Source organism: Coturnix japonica, chromosome 1, assembly GCF_054131305.1.
Source record: "Coturnix japonica strain WE chromosome 1, WE-NBRP24, whole genome shotgun sequence".
In the NCBI taxonomy this organism is placed as follows: Eukaryota; Metazoa; Chordata; class Aves; order Galliformes; family Phasianidae; genus Coturnix; species Coturnix japonica.
In genome coordinates, this window is record NC_140663.1 from 110380934 (window position 1) to 110393337 (window position 12404).

General features: G+C 42.2%; 1 long non-coding RNA gene across 1 annotated transcript; it reads left to right on the top strand.

The window, feature by feature from the left end:
- The first annotated feature begins 438 nt into the window (after positions 1-438).
- On the top strand, positions 439-10299 carry LOC146762647 (uncharacterized). The gene is made up of 2 exons (XR_014947154.1): positions 439-2611; positions 5141-10299. It is a non-coding gene; the product is annotated as an uncharacterized LOC146762647 (long non-coding RNA).
- The last annotated feature ends 2105 nt before the right edge of the window (positions 10300-12404 follow it).

Sequence of the window (12404 nt, forward strand, 5' to 3'; positions counted from 1 at the left end):
AGCTGCTCCACACAGCTTGGTGTCATCAACGTGTCACACATACCAATATTTTGAAGATATCTAGTGAATGTCTTTATACCTTATAATATGATTTTTTATGTTTATATGCTGTTATTTTTTATACTTCTACTTCTAAAACTATCCTAAGTTGTACAACTGGACATTCAAGAGAGCAGAATGTAATGCAAGTGAACTTAAAGCAGCAACTAATAGTGAAGGGAAGCAGATTACAAAACACCGTCTGTGCTGAGACTGACACAGACATACTACTGTGCAAAGGCAATTGGATTCATTCACAAGGAATCCTTTCTGAAGATGGAGTTCCAATCTGGTACCTGTAGGGTGATGCTCAGATATTACTCCATGGTCACAGTGTGTCCCAAACCTGCACTGGAGGTGGCACTGTGTGTCTCATTGGGATGCCGAGCTGGAGTGAGGGGCCAGGGATGAGCCATGGCAGTGTGGGGAAGAAGCCACAAACAGGCTGGTGTGGAAGGAGCCTTTGCTGCCCTACTCACACAGAGACAGGGGGCAGAGATTGGTAGCAATCAGGCCGCCCTAGCTTGTCTACAGCAGGAACCAGTCCAAGGCAGGGTTACAGACTGGACACCATGCTGCCATTCTGTGTGACATGGCTGTGTTCAGGCCTGGCGCTCCCTGGCAGCCATTCCTACTGGGCTGTCAGTGACCAGGCCCCTCACTGGCCGTGCCACCAGGCTGTCTGCATGCAACGTGTCTTCTTGCGAGTGGAAGATTAACCACCAACTCTGTGTACTCAGGGTTAGCTTCAAAGCCCTCTGAATCTGATGGGGATTTTTCTGCCTGCTTCAAAGGGCTCTGGATCATGAACATGCAGCATGGGCAGCAGCAGTTAATTTTTAAACTCTCATTATTTGGAAACCTCTTGTGAAGTGTACTGGAGCGTGTGGCTGGGGCCGAGCTTGCCAAAACAATTGACAAGGCACAGCTTAGTGACCAGGAGTAAGGATTTCTTTCTATTTATCCCCTTCTGCCAAAAACATGCCTTTTAATCAGCCCTTGTAATCATTTACCTGTGTTTCCAACTGTCCTGCATATTTAATACTCATTTTACCCCCTTGTGATAGCCCATGCAAAGACCTGTGGAGTCCAGTGCTATTCTGAAACACTTAAAGCTTCTTTGAGCTGGCCTAAATTCCTTGGCTGGTCTGAGGTGCTCTCCATCCCCCACTTAACATCCCAGCTCCAAGCATAATTAAAAAGAAAACAGAAAGGATTTGAAAAGTAGTTTCTGAAGTATAAGCAAAGAATATTTTATTTCGAGAGTGAGGAATAAATAAATGTAATTCTGAATTGAACTGTGGAGTAGGCTCCCAAAGGAAACAGTAGTAATCAAATTGCTTGAATAATTTAAAACTAGACTGGACAAAACACTTAATAATATATGGCAGAAATAAAGCCTGTCTTGGCAGGAGATGGAGTGGATGACTTAATAGGTCTTTTCCCTCTCCAGCCTTTATTATTTTATGGTTTATTACTGTAGATGACTCAATGTTAACAATGCTTGGTTTATTTTATTACAACTGCTTACTGCAGGACAGTGTATGCCCATGTCATTATACCATATTAATTATCTTCACAGAAAGTGAAAATTCCCTTGGGCTTCCCACAAGTTTACTCATTAAAAGAAGTGTTAACTTTCCAGAGGATTCTTACCTAATACATTAATATATTACATTCTGTACTTTTCCTAACAAAGATACATGTGAAAACTGAAATAAGTTTTCTCGTAGAGAAGTTGTTTTAAAAGCAGTTAGGGAAGCTGTAGATTATGAATAAAAATCATATCATAAGTAGACACCACTATTATAAAAGGCAGTGCAATGAGCCGGGTGGATTTGGCACTTCTAAAGTAAAGTTGCTGACAGTGCCCTACGGGAAGGACCATAAACTGGCACTTTAGCTATGTTTGGATTGCCTCAAAACAAGAGCACCAAAGCCCTGAACACTAAATCTACTGGCTAAACATCTGCCCGGAGAGCGAGCTGCCTCTGGAGAACAATGATGGACTTGTGAGACATAACCTCATTGCATTGGAAGAATGTTCATTTTGCAGGCACAGCAGCTCGAGGCTAAAGGCAGCATCTATGTGAATGTGACTGTAATGGGTGCCAAGGAGAGGAAGGCTGCTCCCAGCCCCATGGGCAGGAGTGTGTGCTGTATCCCCCATCACCAGAAAGGCACTGGAGGCCACTAGGCAATGTTTATGTCTGAAACACTGTACTGTGTGAGTGTGTTTGGAAGTGTAAATTAGACGAATGGCAAAGCCACAGGTCAGCTCATCATTCTAAAGAAGTATCATTCTAAAGAAGTATAATACATATGTCACACATATCTGTCTGAGAGACTGGTAATCATAGCCTAAACCTCTGATTAATCAGCTGAGGCAAGTTTCAGTTGTGGGAGCACAGGTGAAGGTAATTCAGCTGTGCTCCTGGAAGGGGTGGAGCCTGACTCCACCTCCTCTAGACCTCATTTAAGGGCTGACCACCACTGAGGCAGCATCTCTTTGAGATTGCTCCTTGGTGGAGGTTGCTTCAGTGTTTTCCAGCAGACCGAAGGCCTCTATTGGGTGAGTCTTTCCTTTAAAAAACCTTTTGGATACTTATCACCAACTCTCTTGTACTATCTTTGCATTACTGTCACTATACACATCTCTCGTGCTTTTTTTATATTGCTTCATGTTATAGCAAAATTCTTTGTGGAGTGTTGTGTTTTCAAAAGCACTGCAGCTTGTTTTGTACCATGAAGCACAAAGCCAACTTTGTCCTAATTACCACAGTGAAAAATCAAGAAGGTCTGTGAGGCAGAGGGTGAAATACATTTTCCACTGTTTTCAGTGTGGAGTCCAGATAAAGTAGTATATGTGTGGGATCTTTGGAGGTGTTTGTAAACAACATTAGCAGTCACCAGCAATTGTTCTGTCTTACTTGTCAGTAAGGGGATTTCACACCTACTAGTACTTCTCCATACTGAGAAGCACCTGGGCAGAAATACTCCACTGTAGTTTTAGGATGTGTTTATTGTACACTGGGTAAGTCAGAGGAGAACCTTCTGGGTGAAGACTGGACATGAGCAAAGAATTACATAACTATTACATTAATCATAAAATCTAAGTTGTTAAGTGTGCAGATGAACTCTGATCAGAGAGGCAGAAGTGGCTTAAATACAGCAAAGCCTTCCTTGGGGCAGGGAATGAACTAGATGAACTTTGAGAGCCTTGAAGGAGAGAAAAGATCCCATTTAAATAGGGGATAAGAGGTGAGACATGGGAGAAAAGAATGATACAGTGTCTTCTACATGTTTCTTCCACATAAAAGGAACAGGCTGGCAGAAAGAGGATTATAAGCTAGATGTGGAAAAAAAAATTCTAATGGTAGAAATTCTGGTGAGCTGAAATATTAGAATATTAGCTGGAATATTCTGCATATTTGAAGCTCTTCAGTGAATGTGAGACAAGTGTACATTTAGAATGATTTAGGTACATATGGTAGTGCCAAAGTACACCTGACAGTTTCCTAACATCCCTTTCAGCCCTGCTACTTGTGGACGTATGAATCACAAGAGAATCATGTGTGGAGAGAAAAGTTCTGAGGTTCCTGACGAAAGTGCACATAAGACAACTGCAGAAAAGACATTCATATGTTGATGTATAATATTGTTAAGCTTGTGCCTACTACTTGTGTCATACTACCTAAAAAAGACAGAAATCATCATTCGGGAACCATTGCAAAATGCTTCAGTTGTCACGTTGGCCTTGTAAGCCAGAGCACCCAGAAGATGGGAGCTCCAGAAATGTTTACTCACAGACACACTGAGAGTTCTGCAGCAGTCCTGGCTGGAAGATCCAGAAGCTCCTGGGATGTGTACTTTGCTTTCCTTGAAGAGGGAGCAGACAAGGACATGCTTAGCAGAGGAATGGAGGTGCCAGCAAAAATGAGCCAGTTCTGTGTCTGTTTAAGTGTGTACCTTCCAAATATTTCCTCAGTTCTCTTCTTTGCATCACCAGCAAAAGATTTTGTTGGTGTTTTTTTGGCCACGTTGCTGAATACTGGCTTGTGGCAGTGGGTGCATTATGGATACAAATGATCTAAAACATTCCATCTTAATATCTGGGTTACCAGAAGGAAAGGTCCTCTTAGCTTCTCAGTTATTTCTGCACCATAAATCCTGAATGCAGCTTTAGATTATCTGAGTTTCACATCTACATGTGAAATGCCTGAAATGGTCAGAAGAGAATCAGTGGCAGATATGCCTTCATTGCTCATCTCATTAAACCGCATTCTCAGAAGATCCAAATGGAAATGTAACACCTCCTACAATGGAGATGGAAAATACTGGCTGTATCTTTGGATGATAAAACTGATTTTGCCATTGCTGAAGGCTGTTTGCTGTTTCTTTTTAAAGTTTATATCACATTTTTTTATGAAAGCCGACAATTCAGCAGTAACTGTTGTACTGAGAGCAAGCTTTTTTTTGTATCTATTTATTTGAGGCAGGTTGGGGGGAGCTGTTGTTTTGTTTGCTTCCCCCCCTCCCCCCTGCCTTATTTATTTATTTTCTTACTTTATTGCTCTTCTCTTGGTTCCCTGTGTTCTCTCACTGGAAAGCATACCAGAAGTAGCCGCATACAGCCTATCCCTACTCAGAGATGTCACTCTTGACCAGATACCAACAAGCATCATTTCCATCATGATGAACTTCAAAAAATGAGGCACTAACCACCCTCCAGAATGCTGTCTGATTGCTGCTGTGCCGTGTATGTCATTGTTCCCTGCAGCTCTGTGAGTATTTACTCAGCAGCTGTTTTTACAGCTAAGAGTGAAATATTTGGAGTGCTTCTTAGTGGCACAAACCACTTGGAACAGTTTCACTCTTATTTTCCGTATCTTGTATTTCTTCCTGACACCCACAAATATGATTGCAATACTAAACTCTCCTTAAAGCTTCACTGTCCAAAAACAATTTGGCTGTTCATATTCCAGCTTAGAGCCTACTAATAGCAACTAATTTAACTGGGATTCTCAAGGAATTTCAAGTTCACACTTGTCCTTCTGTTTTGTTTTATTGTGATTCTTCTTCTTCTTTTTTACTTTTACAGTAAGAAATTAGATTGCATCAAATTCAGTAGGAAGATCTGTGAAGTAGACCTCTGGAGATGATCAGAATGCCCCTCTGCTGTTGTGGAGGAGAGCAGGTGATGGAAGAGCTGAAACTCATCAGAGGCAACTGACCTCTCTTAGCGATATACCAGAACTCCTCGCAGGGTCAGGAACTGCAAACGGACACTCAAGGGAAACTGAATGCGAGTCACAAGCAGAATATGCCCATGGCTCCTGGGAATGGCAGTGAATCAGCGCTGGGGGACAGGTGTCTCCCTCTACTGCCTCAGCAGCCTCTGATGGTTTTCTCCTGGAGATGGGGATCGGATAATGTGGTAACACAGTATGGTGATGCGGGTTTAATCCATGGGCTGCAGTTGAGCTGTTTGCAACAGGTTGATCAGTCTTGATTTATACAGCAACAAGCCTCTGATCTCTGCTCTTCAAGGTGAAGTGTTAAGAAGGGCTTAACACCAAAAGTTGTCTGTGGTAGACTTTTTAATTCAGAAGTCTGAGCAAATTACTTTGGCTGTTGTGGATTTGAATAAGGGACACCCAGCCATAGCATTTAAAACAAAATGCAAAAACAATCCGTGCTTCAACGCTGTGTAAATAAAATCAGAACTGGGCTAAGGCTGAAGTTGTATAATTCCAGAAGTTGGCAGACATATGCATTCATGGAGAAGGGTGTGCATCACTTGGCTACAGGGTGAAAAAAACAACCCTCAATAACATTTAAGTAATAGTAGAAGCCCAAATTATGATAGACTGAGAATTTATCATTTCCAGAATTGCTGTAGGGGCATGTACTAAGATTTCTATGGGAGACTGATGGGATTCCTCTCCATGTTATCACACGTGGTGTGGTCTGGAAGAGATTTGGAGAGACGCTATTGCAAGTTAGGGGTCTTTGGCTGAAGAAAGTAGTAGGATGGAGTTCAAAATTGTCTGATTGGCAAGCAACAGAAAAAACAACAAAGGAAACAAAACTCAAGAAACAAAAGTCTGCAGTTCTCGTAATCTGAAGGAAGAAGAGGTGAAATCAGAAAAGATGAAATAAGTATAGAAGATGGACACAGACAAACTTACCAAATGGCTTTATATGGAGGGCCTGGAAATTTAAATAGAAAACTCACATTGACAGTAAATGTTCTGAAGTTCGGCAGAGAAAGACCTGGGGAAAAGAGAAAGACCAGCTCGGCAGAGAAACACCTGGGGGTCTTGATGGACAAAAAACTCAACATGAACCAGCAGTGTGCTCTGGCAGCCCGGAAAGCAAATGGGATCCTGGGCTCCATCAGGAGAGGGGTGGTCAGCAGGGATAGGGAGGTGATCGTCCCTCTCTACTCTGCTCTTGTGAGGCCCCATCTGGAGTACTGTGTCCAGGTGTGGAGCCCTCAGTACAAGAAAGACATGGAGATTTTGGAAAGGGTCCAGAGGAGGGCCACGAAGATGATCAGGGGGCTGGAGCACCTCCCCTATGAGGACAGGCTGAGGGAGTTGGGTTTGTTCAGCCTGGAGAAGGTTGCGGGGTGACCTCATTGCAGCCTTTCAATACCTGAAGGGAACTTACTCCCAGGAGGGGAGTAAACTCTTTGAAAGGGCTGATAATAGCAGGACACGGGGAAATGGTTGTAAGTTAAAAGAGGGAAGATTTAGGTTGGATGTTAGGGGAAAGTTCTTTACTAGGAGAGTGGTTAGGCCCTGGAACAGGCTGCCCAGGGAGGTTGTGGATGCCCCGTCCCTGGAGGTGTTCAAGACCAGGTTGGACGGGGCCCTGGGCAACCTGATCTAGTAAAGGTGTATGTTTGGTGGCCCTGCCAGGCAGGGGGGTTGGAACTACGTGATCCTTGAGGTCCCTTCCAACCCGGATCATTCTGTGATTCTGTGAAGTTAAGCTGCGTACTCATTTTATGATCACAATATTCCTTATTTTTACTATAATTAATCCTCCTGTATCTTTATATAGTTAGATATAAAATTATCACAGAATGGTTTGGGTTGGGGAGGGCCTTCAAGATTGTCCATTTCCAATCCCCCTGTCGTGGGCAGGGGCACCACTCACTGGATCAGGTTGCCCAAGGTCCCATCTAACCTACCCTTTAACACTACCAGGGATGGGGCATCCACAACAACCATGAGCAAAAATTTCCCATGCCTCACCACCCTCACTGTAAAAATTTCTTCCATTTATACAGTCTTATACCTGTTCCTCATATTTAGAAGTGTGTGAAAGAAAGGAGCCAAGGCAAAAATTGTCTTAATATGATGATGACTGACAAAATATTTCTCAAACCGTTATATAATGATCAAACTTTCCAGTAACATAGGGTGGTTCTGTATTCACTTCACATCATTACCACATTATCTACTGCTTCCAAAGGATGCTAAGTGAACATTGGAAATAGGAATTATTTTCCAACTTATTATTTTCAAAGCAGAAATTATATCCCACAACTAATTTTGAATGTAAGCCCATTTATTGTTAACCAAATGCCTTCTGGTTATTGTTAACCAGATGCCTTCAGCCCTAACGTTCAATCAAAATAAGACATCAGTTTAGATAAAATTAGGATAAAATACATATGTTGCATTTTAATCAATTAATTATTAACAAGAAAGACACTGATCTTCCCAAATAAATTGGTACTTGTAGGCCCAACATTGATGCCAATAGTACAGCACCACAAAGAATGCCTTGGATAACTTCCATGCTGTCTGTTGTGTCATTTTAGACTAGATTGTGTGGGAGGTACTATGTTTATTCACAAGCTATAAGAACAATTACGTACCCTGTAGAAAGAAACTGTTTTTCCAAGCATGTAAAGCATGGTTAGAATCATAGAATCCTTAGGTCAGCTAAGGATTAAAGGTCATCTAGTCCAGCTCCCCTGCAATGAATAGGGACATCCACAGATACATCAGGTTGCTCAGAGACTAGTCCAGCCTGGCCTTGAAAGTCTCTGGAGGCAGAGCATCTACCACATCTTTGGCCAGAGAAGTGATGCTCTGGAATTAAAAGCAACAAAATGATTGCACAGGGCAAGTGAAATCAGCAGGATGGGGCCAAAGACATGAATTAGGTCAAACTTTCTGCATGTCTCCACTGTGCAACCTGCTGGCAGCCTGTGCCGTTAATTTATCATCTCTTGCCAGTGGTGGCCCCACAGGGAAGGAAGGGCCTGGTACTTTCCACTACTGTTTTGTTTGTTCTGGAACTCAAAGTCTCTGCTGTAGTTCTGAAGGTACAAATGTTATCAGTGATGCTGTTTAGCTGCCTGCAAGGCTCTATATGATAACAAGCCTTCCAGTTTTCAATGCTTTTTCTCTTGTATTTTCAAGGTTGTGCTGCCACATTTAAAACAGCATGTGAAATACATATTCAGGCCTCAGCCAAGCATTCCAGACACTCCCAGACCAAATGATTCCTCTTCCACTTAATTTCAATCGCCTTCTACATAAATCACAGGATCACAGAATATTCTGAGCTGGAAAGGACTCACAAAGATCATCAACTCCTAATGAAGCTGGCTTGCAGGCCTTATTTCTAATACAAGTCAGAGCAATTCAAGTCAGCCTATGATGCTCGGTGCATTTCACCTGTGAACGAGGATCTTATTCAACTTTCTAGGAAAACTCTTTGAATACTTCTTCTCAGGAAGGGGTATGGCTGTTTACATGGGTGGATAGTGATAGGACAAGAGGGAATTGATTTAAACTGAGACAGGGGAGGTTTAGGTTAGATATGAGGAGGAAGTTTTTCTCAGAGGGTGGTGACACACTGGAACAGGTTGCCCAAGGAGGCTGTGGATGCCCCATCCCTGGAGGCATTCAAGGCCAGGATGGATGTGGCTCTGGGCAGCCTGGTCTGGTGGTTGGCAACCCTGCACATAGCAGGGGGGTTGAAACTACATGATCATTGTGGTCCTTTTCAACCCAGGCCATTCCATGGTACTATGAATGTGTGAAGATCTATTCAAGAAAAAGCCATTGAATAGCAGATTTAACATTCAAATCTACCTTAAATTGTTGGTTAAATAGTCATGTTGCCTAGAAAAAGTATTTCTTAATTCAGATTTGCTACTTTTATGAAGTATTTCAGGTATGGCATATCTGTTTTGAAATCATTGTCCAGAATTTCTCAGTGAATAAACATTAAAAAAACTTTAACAAAGTTCTCCCTCTTTAGCAAACATTTGCTAACAGATTTAACAATAACAATTCATATTTCCGGGATAAGATCACATGCAAAATGAACATTCTATGTTCTGTGTGGGAAAACCAACAATTTTCTGTCTTCATCAAGAATGGGTTGAACCCACATTTTTTCAGTGTAGCTGTTCAATTCTACTGCATGTTATATGTATACTACATGTGTTGACAGATCTGGACTTCTCCCAGCATGCTGTAGATATGGATGTCTGTATATCTTCTGATGATGGCTTACTTCTGAACAATGCTGTTTTGTCTGTTTATAGAGACCCAACTCTATGACTGTTTGTTTTATTTTATGGACAGGATGTATTCATTTTACTAGCTCGTATGTGTAATGTGGCAAGATATCAAAATGACTATCTGGATAACTGAGATAAATGGGAAAACTGAGTTGTCTGACTATTCTAACCTCTGGGAATGGTTTAAAACATATTTCTTCTGGCTTGTCACTCTCTCATTCCATTCACTGCCTTCTTTCCTTTTGTCTGGGCAGTACTGTTTTTCCAGGCAGGAGTTAATACACAGCCCAAGAGGCTTTTTCACCAATCAGTCTCTCTCCAAAATCCATATGCAGCCAAGTGAGGTCTCATGAGCAAATGTGAAGCTGTTTCCAGATAGTCTTTTGAATATACCTCAGTTTAAAATAGTAATCATGTTAAAGGAATCTCTTTTTGTACTTCAATGCAAAAGAATGTCTAGTTAAGCCCATTTCATAACTGTAGGATAAAGTTCTGGTGAATCCCATAGTCAAAGCAAAACCCATCACAATGTTGTTCATTGTTAAGTTCTCATTAACTTTAGCACTCTCTTGCTGACTCACTCTCTTTCAAGCATGTGCAAATATTTAGTTTATTTCATTTTCTGGAGCACGTTCTGTGGAGCCCATTGCTGTAGTATCCAAGCAAATTTTCAACATCAACAATAATATAACCAGTACACTGAAGCTTTTGTGACATTCTTCTTTTAAGGGTCTTGGGCTGTCCAAATTCACCACCTCAGAATTCACATGAAGCACGTCTGAGTGCTATTCTATTGCTTTTCCTGAGTGAGAACACTGGTAAATTGTGAAATCTCTTACTGCAGGTCTGTGGCTGCAAGGTAAGTCAGAAGTAGTATAGAAAGGCTGAGAATATTCCAGGCAGAGCTGAGGTCAGCCATCCTTGTGAGGAGAACTTCATGAGACCTATGTATGGACACATATTTGATGCTGCCAAAAGTAAACCAAGTGCAATAAAACTGGCTGATCTAGTGGAGGTTTTCCAGAAGTTCGGTGATATCCATGAATGCATTTAAAAGAAGCATAATGCTTAGCCTTTGTTAAGAAATTCTTGGTTGTGGCTGAGAATGAGAAGACTGGAACTGGCCAGTTAAGGGGATTGTGAGCCAAGAGAAAGGATAAGCCAGAACCCGTCTGTCTACAGAGTATCGGCCATTGCTCAAAAGTCTGTCCTCTTTGGGCTTAAGCAGTCTTTTCCTTGAAAACCCACATTTAAGGAACAAGGTTTTTCTGGGCTGGCTATACTCTGGAGCTCACCTTTGATGAGGGTGTTGAAAATAGCACGTCATATTCTGGCTTGAGTAATAAAGCAGACATCTATAATCTTTCGTTTACTTTATGCTCTTCAATAAACTTTCACTGGCTGCAAGATACTCTTTAGCACAAACCTTCCTTCTAGAAGGAAGGACGAATCTTTTAATGTCAAATTACATCCTGGGTCCCTGGGTAACCAAACTTGCACACCATGACCATGAAGTCTCTTCCTCCAGTTTTCTGCAGCCCTTTGTTCTGCTTTTCCATTTCTTTTAGCTTCCTTGTCTCCAACATTTTTTCTTCCAATTGTCTCAGCAAAGGGTCATTGTATTTAGGCTTCAACAGGATTTCTGATTTTTCCAGAATAGGGCTGAAATTCTGGGAATAAGTTTGCCCCTCCTTCCTGATTCTAAGAATGGGAGGTGATCATTCCTCTCTGCTCTGCCCTCCTGAGGCCCCATCTGGAGTGCTGTGTCCAGGTCTGGGGCCCCCTGTACAGGAAAGACATGGAGCTGTTGGAGAGGGTCCAGAGGAGAACCATGAAGATGATAAGAGGGCTGGAGCACATCCCCTACAAAGACAGACTGAGGGAGCTGGGCTTGTTCAGCCTGGAAGAGAGAAGGCTGCGGGGATAACCTCTTTACAGCCTTCCAGTATTTTAAAGGGGATTATAAATAGGAGGGGAATCAACTTTTTACTTGAGTAGACAGTGATAGGACAAGGGGGAATATTTTTGAGCACCAGGAGTGAAGGTTTAGATTTGATGTCAGGGGTATGCTCTTCACAGAGAGAGTGGTGAGGTGCTGGCACGGGCTGCCCAGAAAGGCTGTGGATGCTCCATCCCTGGAGGTGTTCAGGGCCAGGTTGGATGGAGTTCTGAGCAACCTGGTCTAGGACCAGATCTGGAGGTTTGTGGCCCTGTCTGTGGCAGGTGGGATTGGAATTTGGTGATCCTTGGGGTCCCTTTCGACCCAAGCCACTTAATGATTCCACGATCCTAATGCTGAATTAATATAATTCTGCATTTCTTGAAGTTTCCCCTGGAAGATTAAGTCACCAGTGTATATACTTCAAATGCAAACAGAAACAGGCAAAATAACTTTGCTCCAGAGAAAGGCTTATTATTTTCTACAATCAGAGGCTTCTACACTGATTTTTTTTTCTATGGCTTTGTAATTGCAGTCAAGCCACCAAAACTAAACTACTTGAAGTTTAATGCCCCTCATTCCCTAATTTGTGATACTCAAGTAAAAACTAAACTAATCTAAACGAAAAACAAACCAATCACTCAACCAAAGAACCCCACCACTCTCCACACCCCATAAAACAAGACATCTTCCTAACACTGGAACCTTTATTGCGAGTGCCACAGATAAATCGTTTCAGTTAAATAGAAACAGGAACATATCCAGTCTCAGGAGAAATCACTTGATTGCTCTCTGGACTCAGTCATGGCTCCCACTATCTTGCCTCCTGGCAGAAAGCCTTCTTTGTTATCTAATGATTACTAGGCATTT